The sequence below is a fragment of the Onychomys torridus genome, unplaced genomic scaffold (genome assembly GCF_903995425.1).
Source record: "Onychomys torridus unplaced genomic scaffold, mOncTor1.1, whole genome shotgun sequence".
NCBI lineage: Eukaryota > Metazoa > Chordata > Mammalia > Rodentia > Cricetidae > Onychomys > Onychomys torridus.
Genome location: NW_023412803.1, coordinates 115,777 through 137,777, shown reverse-complemented (window position 1 = coordinate 137,777; position 22,001 = coordinate 115,777). Strand labels below are relative to the sequence as shown.

Genomic DNA, 22,001 nt, shown 5'->3' with positions numbered 1-22,001 from the left:
TAATAAACATCTCTAAACTTTAATACAGTGGTTGGTTTTCAATTAAGAGATTATGTTATAACTTCAGGAGTATAGATCTAATATTCATGGGTGATATGATACATGATTGCCATGTCATACACATTCATATGGGGAAAAGTCACTGAACTGTAATAGAAAAAACTCTGCCTCAGCAGTGTTGCCTGTATTTCAGGCCTTATATCAATATATAGATATATAGAGATATAAAGATATAGACATAGAGATATTATACATATATATCTAGATATAGATATATAGCTAATTTTTACTGTTCTAAAACTATTTCAAAATTTCTAGCATACTACTTCATACTATGTGAGCCCCTATGAGCCCTGCTTAGTTGGTTCTGTGGGCCATGTTCTTGTGGTGTCATCTACCCCTCTGGCTCCTACAATCCTTCCTCTCCCTCTTCTGTGGGATCTCCGGATCCACCTAGTGTCTCTGCATCTGCTCCCATCAGCTTCTGGATGATGTCCTGTCTGCTGACATGTGGGCTAGGCACTGATCTATAAATATAACAGAATATCATTAGGAATACTTTTGTTGAGTTTTTCTCCTGCCACTCATGTTCGGTTCTATCCTGGGTCTCTAGGCTGCCCTGACTCTAGTTCCTGGCCATTCAGGCAGTGTCAGGTATGTGATCTCTTTCATGACCCTTTATGAGTCTGAGCTAGGTCCTCTACATATACGTTACAGTTATGTAGCTTGGTATTCTCGTGGGACTCCCAACAGTGGGAATGGGAGGTATCTCCGACTCTTTTGCTTATTCTTTTTTTTTATTATGTGTTTTAATTTTATACACCAGCCATGGGATCCCCTGTCCTCCTCCCTCCCGCCCCCCCCCCCACATCCCCCCAGCCCCTCCCCTCTATTCCCATGTCCTCCAGGACCAAAACACCCCTGGGGACTCATTTAAAACTGGTGGATTCAGTACAGGCAGGTCCAGTCCCCTCCTTCCAGGCTGAGCATGTGTCCCTGTGTAAGCCCAAGGTTCCAAACAGCCAGCTCATACACCAAGGACAGGTCCCAGTCCCACAGCCTGGGTGCCTCCCAAACAGATCAAGCTATTCAATTGTCTCACTTATCCAGAGGGCCTGATCCAGCTGGGGGCTCCACAGCCATTGTTTCATAATTCATGTGCTTCCATTCAATTGGCTATTTGTCCCTGTGCTTTTTCCAATCTTGGATTCAACAATTCACGCTCTTGCAGTCCCTCCTCCTTCTCGACAGTTGGACACCTGGAGCTCCACCTGGGGCCTGGCCAAGGATCTCTGCATCCACTTCCATCAGTTATTGGATGAGAGTTCCAAGACACCTTACACCTAACAGAGTGGCTAAGAGCAAAAACACAGAAGACAGCTTATGCTGGAGGGGATGTGGAGCAAGGGGAACTCTCCTCCACTGCTGGTGGGAATGCAAGCTTGTATAACCACTTTGGAAATAAATATGGCGCTTCCTTAGAAAACTGGGAATCCATCTCCCCCAAGACCCAGCTGTAGCACTCTTGGGCATATACCCAAGGAATGCTCAATCATATCACAAGGGCATTTGCTCAGCTATGTTCATATCATCTTTGTTTGTAATAGCCAGAACCTGGAAACAACCTAGATGCCCTTCAACTGAAGAATGGATAAAGAAAATATGGTACATATACACAATGGAGTAATACTCAGCAGAGAAAAACAATGACATCATGAGGTTTGCAGGCAAATGGATGGATCTAGAAAAAATCATCCTGAGTGAGGTAACTCAGACTAAGAAGGACAAGCATGGTATGTACTCACTCATAGGAGGATACCAGATGTCAAACAAAGATGAATAGACTCCTACACATCTCCAGGGAGGCTACCTAGAAAACAGGACCCTAGGAAAGACACAGGGATCGCCCAATGACAGAGAAATGGATTAGATCTACATGAACAACCTGGATGACAGTGGGAGTAATGAAGGGCAAGATCTTTTGCTTATTCTTGGGACCCTTTTTCCTACTACTGGGTTGCCTAGTTGAGCCTTAATATGAGAGTTTGTGCCTTGTCTTGTTGTAACTTATTAGGTCATGTTCAGTGGATATCCCTGAGAGGCCTCCTTTTTCTTTTAAAGGAAAATAGAGGAAGAGTGTATCTAAGGGAGAGGAGAAGTTGCAGGGAGGTCTAGGAGAAGTGGAGGAAAGGGGAACTGCTGTTGGGATGCAATATATGGGAGAAGAATAAAAGAAAAAAATCTCTAACATACCAAAGATAAATTACCCATTTAAGGTCACTAAGAATCAGGTCTCATTTCACATGTTCACATCTGCCTTCCAGAATTTGCACATGGCGTCCAGAGGCTGTGACTATCCCATGTGTATTGACTTTGGTGGGTACAAGTTATATTTTAACTGGTTGATTATTACTCTGTCTATATCTACAAGAGCTGAGTAATCACCATTTGAAAGGCAGCTCTGAACTTAACCAAGATGTCTGTGAAAATGACAGCAGCCCTGCTCCTGCTCCAGATAAGTGGCTTCTTTGGATCTGGGAGTGGTGGGAAGGTGCTGGTGTGGCCAATGGAATATAGCCATTGGCTCAACTTAAAGACAATCCTAGATGAGCTTGTAAAGAAGAGACATGAAGTGACTGTTCTGAGACCTTCAGCTTCTCTTTCTTATGAGGTTGACAACACATCTGCTATTGAGTTTGAGACGTACCCTTCATCCTTTTCCGTGGTTAGTATAGAAGAACATGTCCTGGAATCAATCAGTAGATATATTTATGAGATGCTAAAGCAATCGTTTTGGAGATACTTTTTAATGTTGCAAGAATTGCTTTGGAAACATTCAGAATATTGTGATACTATCTACAAAGATGTAGTTTTTAACAAAGAACTCACGACAAAACTACAAAATTCAAGCTTTGATGTCATGGTAGCAGATCCTTCCTGTCCCTGTGGTGACCTGCTTACTGAGATTCTCAAAATACCCTTTGTGTACAGTCTCTGAGGCTTTCTTGGCTCCACATATGAAAAATACAGTGGAGGACTCCCACTACCTCCTTCCTACATACCTACTGCCCTGTCAGAATTGAGTGATAGAATGACTTTTACAGAGAGGGTGCAAAATGTAATCTATACACGTTGTTTTGACTTTGGGCTCCAAACATTCAACAAGAAGAAATGGATTCAACTTTACAGTTAAGTATTAGGGAAGTTCCCTATTCAATTGGGATTGTTGCTTTCTCACTCAATTTGTTGTGTCATTGAAGGTGAACTGGAAACAACAGGATTAACAGCAGAAAGATTTATCTCTCCTAAGCAATATGGTAAAAAGTCTGTGAAATTATCTGCCAAATTAAAAGCATTGTAGAAAAGCCTATATCCCAGTGTCAAATTGGAAAGCCTTGTCTATAACTTGCACAGGATACTTCAGAATGGCACATACTCACCAAACAATGTTTTGTGGGTTTCCTTAAGCAAGTATAAAGCTATTGTATCTCAGCTTTTAAAACCGTTCTACCTTGGTGGTCTTTATCATCATCATAATCATCATCATTGTTATCATTATTATTTATTTGTGCACTGACTGCTTGTGTGTTGAGACACACATGTGAAGGAAGTTCAGCAGATAATTTGTGTAGTCTATTCTCTCTATATACTTTTCCACATATTCTAAGGATTATAGTAAGCTTTTTCATTTGGTTGCCATCTCACAAGTAAAGACATGTAAACATTAATTATGAAAGCTTTTCCCTTAGCTTAGGCTTCTCTCAATTAGCTCTGTTTGTTTGTTTGTTTTTCGAGACAGGGTTTCTCTGTGTAGCTCTGCGCCTTTCCTGGAACTCACTCTGTAGACCAGGCTGGCCTTGAACTCACAGAGATCCGCCTGGCTCTGCTTCCCGAGTGCTGGGATTAAAGGCGTGCACCGCCACTGCCGCCCCCTGCTTTCAATTAGATCTTATAACTTAAGTCAACCCATTTGTATTAATCTATGTCCTGCCATGTGGTGTTACCTCTCTTCCATCTTGCACCTCATGTTTCCTCTCCATGTCTGGCTGGCAACTCCACATTTTTCTTCCCAAAGTTCTCTCTATGCCCCAAATTCCCACCTACGCCTCCTGCCAATCTATTGTTCATTAAATTTTTTATTACATCAATCACAGCAATACATTTTCATACAGTGTACACATATCCCACAAGAAAAGATGGAAATATGTCTGCCACCTTGCATAGCAAATGCTTTAATCCATTGGGTCATTTGGCTGACCCCTAAGATGATTGTTTTAAACTCATCCAATGTCTTCTTGAGTGACAGACATGTAGATAGAGGATTAACACATATTTCTACCACAGTTATCTACACAGAATGGAGAACTTATCACTTCTAAGGTAACTAGTTATTTTATTTAAAATTTGAAATTATTTCTGACTTTACAAAGTGAATTTCTTCATAGTTGTGACATATAGCATCTCTGTCACAGACACAGCAAGATTATGAATGCAGGATTTTAGAAAAATCCATGTTCAGTTACTGGGTGTTTAAAATTCTTCTCTTTTAAGCCTTTAATGGTCCTAGCAAATGGCTCACCAGGTAAAGGCACATGCTGTCAAGAACCTGAAGACCTTAGACCCATTCACCAGAGATGAAGAGTGACAGGACAAAATGCTTTTCCACAAATGTCCTCTGAACACACACACACACACTCACTCACTCACTCACTCACTCACACATTATATCCCAGCCACACACTTGTAAACAACTCTGGCTACATTATCAAAATGCTTTCAGAAGACTCCCTGACATTTTCATCTTCAGTTCTGATCCCTCTTAGGAAGGCCCACAGCACTCACTGAGATGATGGGAAAAGCAGATATATGGCTCATACGAACCTACTGGGATTTGGAATTTCCTCACCCTCTCTTACCAAATTTTGATTTTGTTGGAGGGCTCCACTGCAGACCTGCCAAGCCTCTGCCTAAGGTAAATATATTCCTGTCTGCTTGCTTCTCTTTACCTTACATATTTGGCAAGAGTGATTCTATTTCATTCCTTCAGAATGTTTCTGTCAAACTCAGAGTATCACAGGGATTTAGATAAAGAAACTGGCCAGCAGAAACGAGTGTATCTATCCCATCACAAGAGTCTAAATTTCTTTTATGGAGCCCTGTAGGATTTCTGAGGACAGGGACAGTTAGAGTCCTACTCAACACTATTGGTGAAATTATTAAGACCACTCCACATAGTTAAAAGGGAGGTTTATTTAGTGGGGTAACTTACAAATGAAGGGGTAGGTTGCAGGGTCTGGCAAAGGTATAGCACAGTCCGGCGGTGTTCTCTGGAGAACTCTGCTCGGTCTACCTCCAGCGTCCAGGGTCCCGGAACCAAGAGAGCGACCTCCTCTTGATCCTTGGTCTTCCCCTTCCTCCTCTGCCCTGCCTTGTGGGCGTGACCATTACCGAAGCCTCAATGGGGGTTGGAACTTCCAGGCCAATGCTGGGATGGCTATCCACTACACAACACAGAGAAAAACTCAGTGATTCACATGGAACATACAGATAAGTGACAGGGACACCCCACAGGAAAGTACCAAGCAGACAGAGAAACAAAGTGCATACAGGCTTAGCCAGAAACACCAGCAATTCTGCTCTGAAGACAAACTGTGAACAAGTAACAAAACTATGGAAATAAGGCCAAGTTGCCTGGCAGTAGAAGTAAAGAGCAGAGATGGAGCAGAGAGGGAAACAGTTCTGCTTAGTGAAGAACTCTCAGCTCTCTCTGGTCACTAAAGCCTGCCCTTAGTTAATGACTGCCAATGAATTCTGTAAGCTCATAGGATGACATCCATCTAAAGGTTCAGAGGCAGGCACTGTGATTTTAACATAACACTTCATGATGCACAAAAAGTGAAAGATTTTTCTGCTGTAGTAAGAAATGTGTCCTGAGACACCCCACTTCTTAGTTGGGCAATACAGCAGCATACAATCTGATCTTACCCCGAAGACTACATGCCTGTTTTCAAAGCTAGTTAAGATGTAACTGAGAAGTACAAAAGCTGAGAGAAGATTCATAAGTTCTGTGCAGGTCAGCAATGTTTACAGGTGATACCGTCTTTACATTAAGGATGGTAAAGTCAGCAGGAGAGGTGCGAGGGGGGTAGACTGAGGACCTAAAGGGTGTGCTGAGGCTGTGGTTCAGTACTGGAGAGCTGGCCCCACATGTCCAGTACACCAAAAAGGAAAAAGACCTGGGTGGGGAGATTCTAATCATGGTAATTAGGAATAATAGATGGTGGGGTGAAGTTTGAGACACAAGTTTTCAGTCTTAATCAATAACTTTGGATTTTTTTTGTCATTTGTAATGAGAATTGTTGCTCCTCTATAGCACCTACTTCATAGCAGATTCTCAAATATTTCTGTGCATCTCAAAGAACATATATTTGATAAAGTACATCAATAATGCAAATATGAACATTAAATTTTAGTGTGTATTTAAGAATAGCTAAAAGGGCTGGAGAGATGGCTCAGGGGTTAAGAGCACTGGCTGCTCTTACAGAGGACCCAGGTTTGGTTCCCAGCACCCATGTGGTACTTTACAACCACCTATAACTAAAGTTCCACAGAATCTGACTCCAATTTTCTGGCCTCTAGGAGCACTTGCACACACAAAGAACACATACACATGTGCAGGCAAAACACTCGAAAGAAAATCTTTTAGAAAACAATTTGTTTTACTATAAACCATTGGGAAATCATGCATAGAAATGTGCCTTCTTACTTCCTCCATTCTCTTGGAGGGTATTTGAGGACTATGTACACAATACAGTATAACCATCTGGCATTTAAATTATTACCAATAAGCGCACTGGCCCAGTAAAAATAACAAAACAATCAAAATTTGAAGTTGTGAGACTGCAGAAGTGCCTCATCCCTGAACAGCATGTGTTGCTTACTCAGAGGACCTGAACTTACTTCTGAGACCCCACCTTTGTCAGCTCACAACTGCATATAACTGCATCTCCATGGGATGCAATGCCCTCATCCAGCCTGTCATGACACCCACACACTCTTTTCATACATATTTATACACATACTGTCTTAGTTAGGGTTTCTATTGCGGTGAAGAGATACCATGACCATGGCAATTCCAATAAAGGAAAACATTTAATTGGGCCTGGCTACCGTTTCAGAGGTTTAGTCCATTATCATCATGGCCAGTGGCATGCAGGTAAACAGGGTGCTGGAGAAGGAGCAGAGTTTTGCATTTTTATTCACATGCAGCAGGAGACCGTGTGCCACACTGGGCATAGGTTGAGCATATGAGTCCTTAAAACTTGCCCCAACAGTGGCACATTTCCTCCAAGAAGGTCCACACTTCCTCCAACAAGACCACTGCTCCAAATAGTGCTACTCCCTATAGACCAAGCATTGAAATATGAGTTCACAGCGGCCGCACCTTCTCAATCACCACACATATTCACTCACACATGCTGACCACTTGCTTACACATAAATAAAACAAATCCTTACTTTTAAAATGGAATTTGTGCTATTCTGGCTTATTTGCTTATCTGTTATATTACTTTATTTTATTATTTAAATGCCAGTTTGCTTTCTAAGGAGACAGAAAGAAGAGGTATGGATTTGGATGGATGAGGGGAGGGAAAAATATAATCAGAAGACACTATATGAAAAAAAACTCTTTTCAATAAAATGAAAAAAGAAAAAGAAGAAAATGTAAATTTTAAAAAAATGAGGTTTGGTTTGCTGGGTGGTGGTGGCACATGCCTTTAATCCCAGCACTCGGGAGGCAGAGAGCCAGGGGGGATCTCTGTGAGTTCGAGGCCAGCCTGGGCTACAGAGTGAGATCCAGGAGAGGCACCAAAACTACACAGAGAAACCCTTTCTCAAAAATAAATAAATAAATAGAATAAAAAATGAGGTTTGTATAATGGTAGCGTTGGCCAAATGTGACCACCTGCATACTAAAATGGGCTTATGCAGGGTGCTGTGTTCCTTGCTACAGAAAACAATAGGTAAACTAGGATTTACAAACACTAGGTCCACCTGGGGCCTGAGGATGTTAATGCTGAAATAGGAGGCAACTCAGACACTTGCTCTTGAAATGACCATGTGCTCAGACAGTGCCATGCGACAAGGATATAATCTAATAAAATACCTTTGTTGAAAGTGATGATACATGAACTAACTCAAATATCATTGACAAATATTTATGTTGAGTTTGGAAAGTAAAAACTGCTTTAAATATATATTGGAAAAAAGTCAAAGTATGTATTAGAAACACTGGTGGATTGTTTGACTGTAATTTCAATCACACATTTATTATTTTTTTTTTAATTTGTATTGGTGTTTGGCCTGCATGTATGTTTATGTGAGGGTGTTGGATCCCCAGGAACTGGAGGTATAGACAGACAGTTGTTAGCTGCCTTGTGGGTGCAGGGAATTGAACCTGGGTCTCTTGGAAGATCAGACAGTGTTCTTAACCACTGAGCAATCTCTCCAGCCTTTACACATTTCTTACCTCCTGCTTGACATTACTGGACCTAACTTTGTCTAAGCTGCTGTTGGTTAAATGTTAAGGTGGCATGTTGACACTTGGATAAGCATGAGAATAAATGCAGGAGAGTGAAGAGTGTTGCATCTTTGCTGTAGTAGTTCTTCTCGGTTCCTGTCATCCATCCTCACCTCCTGGCTCCTCCAGACTGGGCATTTGTCTCCACTGATTCTTAATTTATCCAGAATTCTAGCAGGAGTAACTTGCATTTGACCAAAGTAATAAGAGGCTAGCTTCTTCTTAACAGGTAATTTGGTGATTCGAAGGCAAGAAGCCAGACACCTTGGGCTCCAACACTCGGCTGCACAAATGGATCCCCAGAATGACCTTCTCGGTAAGCATTAGGAGACACCTAAGACATAGGAATGGCTGGTCAACACTAATGCATTTAGGACGACTATGATCTAGTCCTGGGGAAAATGGATACAAGAACTACTGGGAATATTCTAACACTAATATTTCAGATCTGAGAATCTATTTTTATCTCTGCTTTAATTACCATTCCAAAACTTTTCAGTCACTTCTTTCTCTCCACCTCCTATGTCTATAACTTACTTTGGCCCTTTCCCTTCCTGTAGGTCAATTTCAAATGCCAGGGGGAATGATATCTTTCATCAATGACTCTGCAGTTACTGGTTCCCCCAAACCCCACATCATGAGGCAGTCCTGTATTTGGGGAAGCACTGCTTGTCCTAATTCTCATTCCATCAGTACGATCAACCAACCCACTCTACACAGAGACAACCTACCATGAACAGTGGCTCACTGTTCCTTTAAGAGAACACACTCTCCTGAACCACAGCCTGTGTTTGCACAAGCTGTTTGCTGCTCTTGTGGGGAGCTCTGCCCTTTTTGTCCATTGCACAAAATCATTCGGCTTCCATGCTGCACCTCCTCTATGTGGCCTTCTCTTAATCTCTGTGGACTTGTGGTGCTCCTTGCTCTAAGACATGGGAGGAATTCAGTGCAGTCTTGTGGTTATGATAATGTTAATCTTGAGGAAGATTAATTCCCATTTTTCTGAGAAAATGCCATACAGATTTCCAATATGGCTGTATAAGTTTGCACTCCTACCAACAGTGTAGGAGTGTTCCCCTTATTCCACATCCTCTCCAATATAATCTGTCTGCAATGCTTTTGATCTTAGCCATTCTGACAGGTATAAGTTGGCATCTCAGAGTCATTTTGATTTGCATTTCCCTGGTGACTAAGGATGCTGAGCTACTCCTTAATGTCTTTTGGCCATTTGAGATTCTCCCTTTGAGAATTCTCTACTTAGCTCTGTGGCCCAATTTTAATTTGATTGTTTGTTGGCCCTCCCATAGCTATCCTGTGTTTCTATCAGTCTTCTTTCCCCTCTATTTTTCTATCTAAATATTTCTCAACCCTCTCTCCTCAAGAGTATCCTGAAGAAAATGTGAGAGCAGGCCTCCCACATCACTAGCCCCTAAAACAGTAGCTTTAAACAAACTCTATGTCATCATGATTTGCACATATAGAGTGAGGACTAATACATATTTCTAGATAGGTATCTACATAGCATTGATAACTTTTCACTGTATAAACATTAGTTTTCTCATTTATAATTTGAAGTATATTCTAATTTCACCTGCTAATTTCTGCACAGCTGTGAATACAGTGTCTATGTAATCAGCACAGAAATCATGGATATTTATGATTTTGGACAATCTATATTTATTTATTAGTGGGATTGTAACTTTGTTTAGAAATATATGACATTGAAGTGTAGACATCGATTACTAGTTAAAGTGTTTGAAAATATACATAATGACCAAACATCTCTTTCCTAAGACTTGTTATCCTTATAATCTCCAAACAAACATACACAGAACAAATTATTACACAGTCAATTGTGAATTAAGAGAAGTATGAGGAGAAGAAACTGAGGCATAATTGAAAATTCACTTTGAAGTCAGCCAGGGCTATATAGTGAGACCATGTCTCAAACTGAAGTGCTGAAGAAAGAATTCCCATAAACATTTGCACCGGGTGTAGTAGCACACCTGTATTCCTAGCAGAGGAAACATGGACAAAGAGAATCTGGAGTTCAAGGTCAACTATGGCTACCTAGGATATAGGAATCACACATGGGCTCCATCCAAAATCTCAAAACAAAACAAAACAGCACATTTCTCAGTTCCCTTTGAAGAGCACACATCAAGATTCCAGCAGATCACCAGCGAACTCTTGATGGAGAAGAGCAAGGAAAAGTGTTTCCCTGACTATGACAAACAAAATTCACAGATAATGAAATTGAATATATTTAAATAGCATATCTAGATATTTGGTAATCATGAATGTCCAAGGTATTTTACAGATGTGGTATCTTCTATGTCATTTGCCACTTGCACATTGACTTCATATATCTCTAAGCATAAGGTTGAGAAACTTAGATACTATAAATGTAGGTTAAACACTATACACTCAGTTTAAGATAGATAGATAAATAGATAGATAGATAGATAGATAGATAGATAGATAGATAGATGCAAATAAGTTTGATATCGCAGCCACATGCTTGTATACAACTCTGGCTATGTTATCAAAAGTGCTTTCAGGAGACTCCTTGGCATATTGATCTTCTCCTGGCACTTATGTCATGGGTTATACCTTCCCTGTTCTGATTCCTCTTAGGAAGACCCACAACACTCTCCAAGATGATGGGGAGAGCAGATATATGGCTCATTCGAACCTACTGGGATTTGGAATTTCCTCACCCTGTCTTACCAAATTTTGATTTTGTTGGAGGGCTCCACTGCAGACCTGCCAAGCCTCTGCCTAAGGTAAATACAGTGCTATTTTTTGGCTTCTGTTTGCCTTGCATTTTTCGGAAGAGTGATTATATTCTATTACTTCAGAATGGTTGTCAAACTCAGAGAGTCACAAGAATTTAGATAAAGAAAGCTGCCTGTAGGAACACCTGTATCTATTCCATCACCAGGTGTGAATTTCAAACCAGCAGTGGTGGCACAGGGCTTTAATCCCAGCACTTGGGTGGCAGAGGCAGGAGGATCTATGTGAGTTCAAGATCAATCTGGTCTACAGACTGAGTTCCAAGATGGCTAGGATTGTTATACAGAGATACATTGTCTCAGAAAATAAAAAAGAAAGTGTGAATTAAATGTCAATTAATTCAGCAAGATTCTGTTATAAAAATCATTTTCCTATATATTAGTGTAATAAAAACACAAATACTAAGTGCAGAGAGTGGTTCAAAAGCCAAGTCCTACACAAAGTGATTTGAGAGTAGATAGATGGAGTATGAACAAAGAAAAGCATTTTCAAGTGTCACAGCAGATCTGTTTACTTTCTTGATCAAACACATAAGTGATAACTACATACAAGCATACATTTGCCCAAACTGACATAGTAACACAATAGAAATTGAGGTGTAGCTTTTCTTTTATCCCAGCTGCATTGTCCCAGATAATCACACAAAGCTTATATTAATGACAGAATGTTTGGTCTTTAGTTAAGGCTTATTACTAACTAGCTAGTACAACTTAAATTAACCAATTTCTATTAACCTACATTTTTCCACGTGGCTTCATGGCTTTACCTGTTCTCTAGCATCTTGTTCCTCCTGGGGTTGGCTTATCTCTCTCTGACCCTGCCTTTCTTCTCTCTGTATTTTCAGTTTGGCTGTCCCACCTGGCATTATTCTGCCTTGATATAGGCCATAGCAGCTTCTTTATTAACCAATGAGAGGAATACATATTCACAGCATACAGAAGGATTATCCCACAGCATTTGCCCCTTTCTGTCTAGTCAAAAAGGAAGGTTTCAACTTTAACATAGTAAAATTATATAGAAGAAAACAGTTATCAAACAAGAATTACAGTTACAATATCCAGTCCACTTGTATTTGACAAAATTAGAGAAAATATTATATTACCTATCTCACCTTGGTGAGTTTAAAGTTTTATATCTAACTTACCTTTTTATCATAACTAAGAAAAACTATAATTATCTAGTCCAATTCCATCAAAGAATTGAGAAGGAATTAATATTACCTGAGTAAGAAAAAAGTTCAGGCAAGTGACTTCTAAAGAATGTGACAAATGACAGAAACAGCTAGCTGCCTGAAAAGTCACCCAGGTTTCCTCTGTAATATGGGGCATCCATCTTTGGGACACAGTCCTAGCATATGTGACAGACTTCCCTGTGAAGCAGGGAAATTGGAAGGACTGTCCTACCTTGTCTTGTCAAAGCTCGGCAGTCACCTTTCTTGTGTGCTGCTGGTATAGTTTAGACAAGAACAGTCTGCTATTGAAGGAAGGGCAGTTCCTTGTCCACATGCCTAGCTTTTGTCATAAAGAAAACAAACTGCATACAGAGTTTCTTCAATGCCCATCAACTTTTGTAGAGTACATTGGTGCTGCCAGAAACAGATGTGTCTCACTGTCATGAAAAGTCTAAGTCATTAAAACGTTTTAAATGCCATATTCTATAGGTGTTTGAAGTTTACCTATCTATCTGAAATATATCTTTGTATATCTAGAAAACCAAACTAGCATGACTATAAGTTTGTCTATTATAGGTGACGAACTATATTTTTACAATTTTGTATTTTTTAATTATACCTTACATTATAATTCAGCTGTATAAACACAATACTTAAAACAAGAGTAGAAATATTCATGAAGTATAACAAAAAATAACCTTAAATTTAAACCAATAAACTAAAATCTATATCAATATAAAATATTTTGAGAATAACAGTTGTTTTTTTAATTAAAGAAGATTCTATCCTTTATTGCCATCATTTTTATATATCTCCCTTTCTTCTTTTAGAAATAGATTGACTATGAAAATAACAATTAGTAACCAACACCCTTTAATGTGGTGGACCAGCCCCCATAATTATTTACCCTAGGGATTCTTGATGAATGAGGGATAAGGACATCCTTAGAAATAGAGGAGAGAGAAACAGAGAGAAAACACAGGTTAGACTCAAATGGGCCTGATTCCTTACCCAAACAGACCATGAACTTTATTTCCAAAGGTCTATTTAATAACAATGCCAAGGGGTGGAGCAAAAGACACCCCCCTTTCCTAGTTACAGTCAAGTGTAGACCCTTACAAACAGCTGATACTCAGGCCTGGAGTCCAATCAACCTCTTATGCAGTCCTACTGGGCACAGCCACTAGGAAAACTAATAGGCTGCAATAGGTCCTCTTTATATTATAAAAGACAAAAACCTTGATGCAACTGCATCGAAATTAACATAATAATTCTAACATAAACATTTTAATTAACAATTATAATTCCTACTCTCAACCTTCCTACAAACCAACTCTCAACCTAAAAACCTATATTCAAGAACATTTTGGGTTTTTTTTTGTTTTGTTTTGTTTTGGTTTTGTTTTTGTTTTAGCTGAGGGCCTTGTGCTTGCTAGGCAAGCAATCTACCACTGAGCTAAATCCCTAACCCCAAGAACAATTCTTAATAGAACTTAATAAAAACAGAACAGTAATTCACTCAAGTAACGTGAAAATATTTTTTAAATTAACTATACTGAGGAATATTTATGTAGATGTAACCATATTGTTAAATAAGAAACACAGAGCCAGCGGCAGAGTTAAAAACCAGGAGGTCAGAGCAAGAGAGGAAAACCTTACCCTTCACTGCTTCTGCTGTCTTTCCTCTCCGCAAGAGACCTACTTTTGTGTGTCCTGTCTTTTTTATAGACTTTCTGTTCTGTTTTCTCATTGGTTGTAAACCCAGCCACATGACCTTCTCATCACTGTCTGTTTGTACAGCCCTCTATGGTTTGTATTGAGATTAAAGGCGTGTGTCTGCCATGCTGGCTGTGTCCTTGAACACACAGAGGTCTACCTAGCTCTGCCTCCCAAGTGCTGGGATTAAAGGCGTGCACCACCACCGCCCAGCTTCTGCTCTGGAATGCTCTGACTTTAAGGCAACTTTATTAACATACAAATAAAATCACATTTCAATACAAATAAAATATCACTATTTTTCCCCTTTTCTATTTTAATAAAAAGGAAAAAAGTTATAACTAATATAAGAAAAACTATATACAAAAGTACAATAACTATATATACCATATATACAAACAGTAAATACCTAAACAATGTCTAGTCCATTTGCATTTGACAAATTCAGAGAAAATAATTACATTATCTATCCTATTTTGGTAAGTCCAAAATGTACCTGATTCACTTTCTATCCTAACTTATATTACTAACAGAACTGTCTTATAACGTCTTTCAAATTTATACACTTATAGCTTAGTGTGTTTTTCTTAAATCCTTAACAAAGATAATTATAACTATAACTAACTGATCTTCAACTCCCTCAGAGACCCAAGAAGGAAATAATACTACCTAATAAAAAATAAAAACAGGAAGTGCATGCAAGCAGCTTCAAAAAAAATGTGAGTTGACAGAAACAGCCAGCTGCCTGGATAGTCACCTGAGGTTTCTCCAAAGTGTTGGGACATCATCTTCAGCCTATAGACTTAGCGTATCTGACAGACTCATTTGTGAACTAGGATGTATACAAGGTCAATAGTTTGACCTCACATTTGGTGAGAGCAGTACCAGAAACACCTGAATTCCATTAGTGTCATGTCATGATTCAGGATTTTAAATTCTGGAAATTATTGATTTTTTTTTCAATTCAGCTGTCCATTTTTCTTGGCTGTGTATATGTGGCTTCATCTCAGCATCCTGTTCTTCTCCACATCCCTCTATTAAATGCCAGTCTACTATTGAGAGGGGGGAGCTTAGTTATTCTTCAAGAATAACTGTTTCATCTGCTGTTCCATTGCACATCAGAAGCCATTGGCCCACACCCTGTTCAGCTGAATTTGAAGAAAAGGGCACAGTACCTTTTCCAGATTGCATAGGCCACTCACTTCAGGGATGATGAATATTGTCCTGGCTTCAGAAGATGTCTTTTGTTAAAGCCACAACCACACTTGTTTTGGCAAGAATTGGTAGTCCTTTGTTTCATGTCCTGTCTGTCCTGTTTGTCAGCAGTTGATTTGAGGATACTTTGTTGTCCAGTGGCTAACTTTTGCCACAATGAAAGTTAGCTCCATATGCAGTTTCTTCAATGCCCATATTTTCTCTGAAGTAGATTGATACTGCCAGGAGCCGACACGTCTCATAGGCATAGCAAAAAAGAAAAATTCTTAAGTTATTAAAACATTTTAAATGCCATATTCTGTAGATCTCTGAAGGGTTTGAAGATGACCTGTCTATCTAAAATATATGTGTTTGATCTTGAAAACACACCTAATATGACTACAAGTTCAATTGTAATGTCTAACACTAACTTTCATTTCTATATATCCTAATAGTTGGTAATACTAACATTCAAGGATTAGCAAATTGTATTACATTGTTAAATGAATGGTATAAATACAATATCTCGAGCAAGATTAGAAATATGTGTATGGCATATTCTAACAATCTCAATCTCAATAATAATAATAATTTGTATATAATATAAAACAATCAAATCCAATGTAAAGTATTTAAAACTAGTAATTGTCTTTTTCTTTTTTCTTTTCTTTTTTTTTTTAAAACAAGCACCTTTTGCCTAGCCCTTTTCCTAACCCTTAACAATAACTTGTAACCAACCCTCCTAAACAATGAAAACTATCCCAGAATCAAAACCCATAAATAGACCAAAAACCACCTACCCCACACCACCTCTTTGGGAATGTGGGTGTCGTATTCTTAAAATTGCTTCCTGCTGGGTATGGGCAAAGTTATCTTTATTCTGAAAAGAAAAATTTTGGGTTAATTGTCAAATTCTAGGAAAGGTAACTATATTCTTTGTTATCCATAATGTCAAAATTCAGGGTTTATCTCAAGTCCTTATTAAACTAGTCTTTGAAACTGGATGATCTCAGCTAGCCATCTCAGAATTGCTCTAAGCACTTTGTAGTCCAAAGCTGATCTGTAGATGATATTTGTCAGCTTAGTGATATTATTTTCCATGTGGAATTGTCGTTGTGGGGCCCCATCTTCTTCCTGGAGATTTCAGTTGATGCTAGGCCTAGCTGTGATTTCCTGCAGAAAACTGAAAAGAGACTCGAACACAAAGACATGTATAGGCAGCTAATCGAAGCCTTTTCTCTAGAATTAATTAGTATTCTATATGACCATTATTATCTTAACAAAGTTTTATATATATATATATATAAATTTATATATATATCTTGTAAATTTTGATATAAAATTCATTCTTTAAGAAAAGTTTAAAGAATCAGAATAGAATCAAAGAATTGAGATTAGTAATAGAATAGTCCCTTAATTAATTTGGTTTTTCTCCTGTCCCATGGCTCTTTCTTCTGGTATGATACAGGGAGTTTTCATTTTCCTTTTAACAACATGCTTGAGTTTAAAGGAGGAGAGAGCCATTCTCCAACTCCAAAGTCAGCTTTAAACTTAAATTGAACTGGGACTACAAGAAGACCAATAGTATTAATTTTTTAGAGAAGAGCAGAAACAAACATTTAGGAAGATTTATGAAACTTTGTAGATGATATACCAATAGGCCATTTTACTCTTTTTCCTGGGACAGATGATTTGTCCTTTTTCTTCAGTTGTCTCATTTGTCCAGTGTTCTTCAGATTCCTTAGCCTTCATTCTCCTAAAAGACAAAAACAAAAACCCTTCCCCAAGACTAATTTTGGGGAGGTTCCCTTTTGGCAAGTTATATCTGATAAAATGAAAAGGCATGTATTAATGGTATAAGTGATTTTAAACTGGATGGTCATGTTGGTTGATGAACTATCACCTCCTTTAATTAAGTGGTCTCTATTGTTCAAATCGAACCTTTATCAATTTTGATGGTACCCACAGCTTATCTTCTCCTGCAGAAAGAAAAGCAAAACCTCGTCCCCAACATAACACATATCCTGGTTTCCATTCTGAGGTCAGCACATCCTTGAAGTATATAGGCTGATTTAATTCTGTAGTTTTTTTCTATTATCCAATGTCTCTCTGCAGCTGTTGTTCTTTTCTCATTAGCATTGAGAAAATTCAAAGTTAATAGAGCATTGTGCAGTCTATTTCTGGGGGTTTTTGTTACGTGTTTCTGTTTATTTATCATGTCCATTAGAGTTCTGTTGGATCTTTCTATAACTGCTTGGCCTGTAGGACTATGTGGTATAGCTGTAATATGCTTTATATTATAATAAGCAAAAAACTGTTTCATTTTAATAGAGACATATGCTGGAGCATTGTCAGTTTTAATTTGTGCAGGTATACCCATGATGGCAAATGAGTGATTACAGAATCAGCTTTTTCAGAACTCAAAGCAGTTGCCCATTGAAATCCTGTATAAGTATCGATAGTATGGTGTACATATTTCAATTTTCCAAATTCTGCAAAGTGAAACACATCCATCTGCCAGATTTCATTCCTCTGAGTACGCTTTGGGTTACAACCTGATGGTAATGGTGTCTGATTGTAGAAGGAACAAGTAGGACATTTCTTTACAATTTCCTTGGCTTGTTGCTAGGTTATGGAAAAATCCTTTTTTAAACCTTTACTATTGACATGATGTTTTTTATGAAATTCTGAGGCCTCCAGCACATTTCCTATCAATAATTTATCAATCTCATCATTACCTTGTGCTAGAGGGCCTGGCAGATCAGTATGGGATTGGATGCAAGTAATATATAAAGGATGACTCCTTTCCCTGATTGTAGCTTGTAATTGAATAAATAGTGAAGTTAATTCTGAAGCATCAGGGATAAATTATGCAGTCTCAATATGTAATACCACTCTTTCAGCATACTGAGAGTCAGTAACTATGTTGAGAGGTTCTGACAAATCCATTAATACCAACAGAATAGCATACAATTCTGATTTTTTAACCACTTTACTTAAATTTTCTGATTTATAACCTGCCTTTCCTTGTTTGTTGGCACCTGTATAAAATGTCCAAACTCCAGATATGGGTTTTTCATGTACAATTTGAGGCAAGATCCAATCAGCTCTTTTTATAAGATCAATTCTATTGCTTTTGGGATATTTGCTGTTAATTTCTCCCAAAAAATTACTGCAAGCTCTTTGCCAAGGTTCACGTTCTGTCCCTAATTTTTCAATGTCCTCTTTAGTTAAAGGTACAGCAATTTCAGCTGAGTCTATTCCTGCTAATTGACGAAGTCTCAATTTTCCTTTCAAAATTAAGTCAGAGATTTATTCCACATAAGTTTTTAATTTTTTATTTTGTTTATTCGGTAAAAATATCCATTCCAATATAATATCTTCTCTCTGCATTAATATTTCTGTAGGAGAATGCCTAGAAGATAAAATAACCAAAATGCAATCCAGCTTTGGATCAATACAATCCACATGTCCTTCATGTACTTTCTTTTCTACCAAGGCCAATTCTTTCTCAGCTTCAGGTGGTAATTCTCTTGGACTATTTAAGTCCTTGTCACCTTCTAAGGTTTTGAACAAATTATTCAGTTCATCAATTTTTTTACCCCAACAATAGTTTGTAGATGAGAAATGTGTCCAAATAATGTTTGAAAGTCATTAAGAGTCTGTAGTCAATCTCTCCTAATTTGCACCTTTTGAGGCCTATTTTTTGTAGCTCTATTTTATAACCTAAATAATTAATAGAATCTCCTCTTTGTATCTTTTCAGGAGCAATTTGTAATCCCCAGCAAGGCAATATTTTCTTTACTTCTTCAAACATTCTTTCTAAAGTATCTGTATTTGAGTCAGCTAGTAAAATATCATCCATATAATGATAAATTATAGATTGAGGAAATTTTTTACATATCACTTCCAAGGGCTATTATACAAAATATTGGCACAGGGTTGGACTATTCAACATGCTCTGTGGGAGGACTCTCCATTGAAATCTTCTAACCGGTTGAGAAATATTGTAAGTAGGCACTGTGAAAGCAAATCTTTCTCTGTCTTTTTCTTGTAAGGGTATTGAAAAGAAACAGTCTTTTAAATCGATAACTATGAGAGGTCATCCTTTAGGTAACAGAGTAGGCAAAGGAATTCCAGATTGTAGAGAGCCCATTGGCTGAATTACTTTGATAATTGCTCTAAGGTCTGTTACCATTCTCCATTTACCAGATTTCTTTTTAATAACAAATACAGGAGAATTTCATGGGCTAGTAGATTCTTCAATATGCTGAGCATTTAACTGTTCTTCTACCAGCTCTTCTAAGGCCTGGAGTTTCTCTGTTGTTAAAGGCCATTGATGAACCCATACAGGCTTGTCTGTTAACCATTTTAAAGGTAGAGCTGTTGGTGTCTTTGGAAGATCATCAGTTGTTGTGCCCCGTTCTTGTAAAATCTGGATGGCTGGTGACCACTCATTAGAATAATAGCTTCTAATATTTCTCTCAGAAACATGTGCTAGTTTGATTTATTTCTGAGGTTGGAGGGATGTTAATCTGAGTATTCCATTGTTGTAACAGGTCTCAACCCCACAGGTTCATAGCTATGTTAGCCACGTATACTTTTAGTCTGCCTCTCTGTCCTTCTGGGCCTATACATTCGAGCCATCTTGCACTCTGTTTCACTTGAGATAATGTTCCAATTCCTAACAGTTGAACACTTACCTCCTGAAGTGGCCAAGATGGATGCCAAAATTCTGGTGCAATTATGATCACATCAGCACCTGTGTCTACCAGAACAGACAACAAAATATCATTTATTTTTATTGTTAATTTTGGTCTTTGTTCATTTATAGGAGTTTGCCAAAAATTTTCTTTATGGTTTCTCCTGAATTTTCTGTTCTCTCTGTCTCAGTTGTTCCATTACTCTGAGTAGCCTGGTTTATTCCAATAGGCATTTGGTTGGTTATTTAACTGCTCTGAGTAGAGGTCTCCTCTACGATTACAGGAAAGGTCTGAACTGGAGTCACTGTAGGGGCCTGCCTGAGGCCCCTCTGGGAGTTTCCCGAAGACTGAGGCAAACTATTACCTTGTCTGTCCCTTGTTGATCTACATTCATTGGTCCAATGTCTTCCCTTACCACACTCTACATACTCCAGAAGGAAGGGGCATTCTGTTGCCATTGTTCCTTGAAGAAATATTGTTTCTAGAAGTGTGCTGTTTACAGTCCCTTTTCAAATGTCCTTGTTTTCCACATCCAAAACATATGACATTCCTCAAACCTCTTGAAATTGCTTCTCCTACCCACATATTATCCTGATCATGAGCCTCAACATTAACCATGTCTCTAATCCAATCTTCCAAGGGTGCAGATCTTGCCTTTAATGGCCTGATTATTCTCTTGCATGCTGCATTTGCATTCTCAAAAGCTAAAGATTCCATTATTATCTGGCTAGCTTCTGAATTTGGGACCATTCTCTTTACTGCTGAAGTCAGTCTTTGTAAGAAATCTGTGAAAGATTCTGTTGGGCCCTGTATAACCTTTGTAAATGATGCAGTTTTCTTTCCTGGTTCCTCAACTCTGTCCAATGCATTCAAGGCTGCCATTCGACATAGAATTAGAGTTTGGATATCATATAAACATTGTGTTTGTAATGCAGCATATTGGCCTTCTCCAACAAGCTGATCCTGGAAGACTTGTATACCTCTATCCCAACATTTTTTTGCTATGTTTTTAGCTTCCTCTTTGAACCACATTTGCCACTGGAGCTGTTGTCTGGGTTCCAGAACAGCCTATGCCAGCTCCTGCCAGTCCTGTGGTATAATCCTATTATAAGTTGACCAGGAGCTTAACATTTGCTTTACATATGGAAAATGCATGCCATCAGGTACTATTGCCTCCTTAAACCTTCGTAAGTCTAACATTTCAACTGGAGTCCAAACATTTTGTGTATTAATTTGACTAGGTAGCTGTTTTATGGTTACCGGATAAATTAAGGGTGATTGTGTGAAAACAGGCTTTCTTTCTGAAACCTTAGAATCCAATCCTGAAACAACTTCACTGTCAATTTCTTCTGTCTGAATCTGAATTTCTCTATAATTCATTTTAACAGGTTTAACAAGTTTTTCTAAAATTTTTGTCCTGGCACTTAAATTGACTATCTTTTTAAATAGTAAAATAAGGATAAGAAGAATAATAATGTACATAATTTTATCAATATTAATCTTCTCATATAGTTGTTCCATTATCAGACTGCCTAAAATTTCAAACAAAGACCAATATTCTTACAATATACACATAAAACCCATTTCTTTTAAATGTGGGGAAAAAATCTCTTTTAAATAGTTTCCTTTAAAATATCTGATATAATTGACTTACCAATTCTGTGTAGAACAGTATAAATCTGAGGGAATTTCAAAACAGCTACCTAACATCTGAGGTGGGAATCCAGAGAGAGAGAGAGAGAGAGAGAGAGAGAGAGAGAGAGAGAGAAAGCATAGCCACATTCTGGCTAAAAGCTTGAGTTCAACCAAGTGTTCCCGCTTGACCTGAGTCAAGCCTAGGC

The 22,001-nt window shown here is 38.4% G+C and overlaps 1 pseudogene; it reads left to right on the top strand.

Moving 5' to 3' along the window:
* Positions 1-22,001, top strand: part of LOC118575879 — a 43,834-nt pseudogene that overhangs the window by 5,468 nt on the left and 16,365 nt on the right.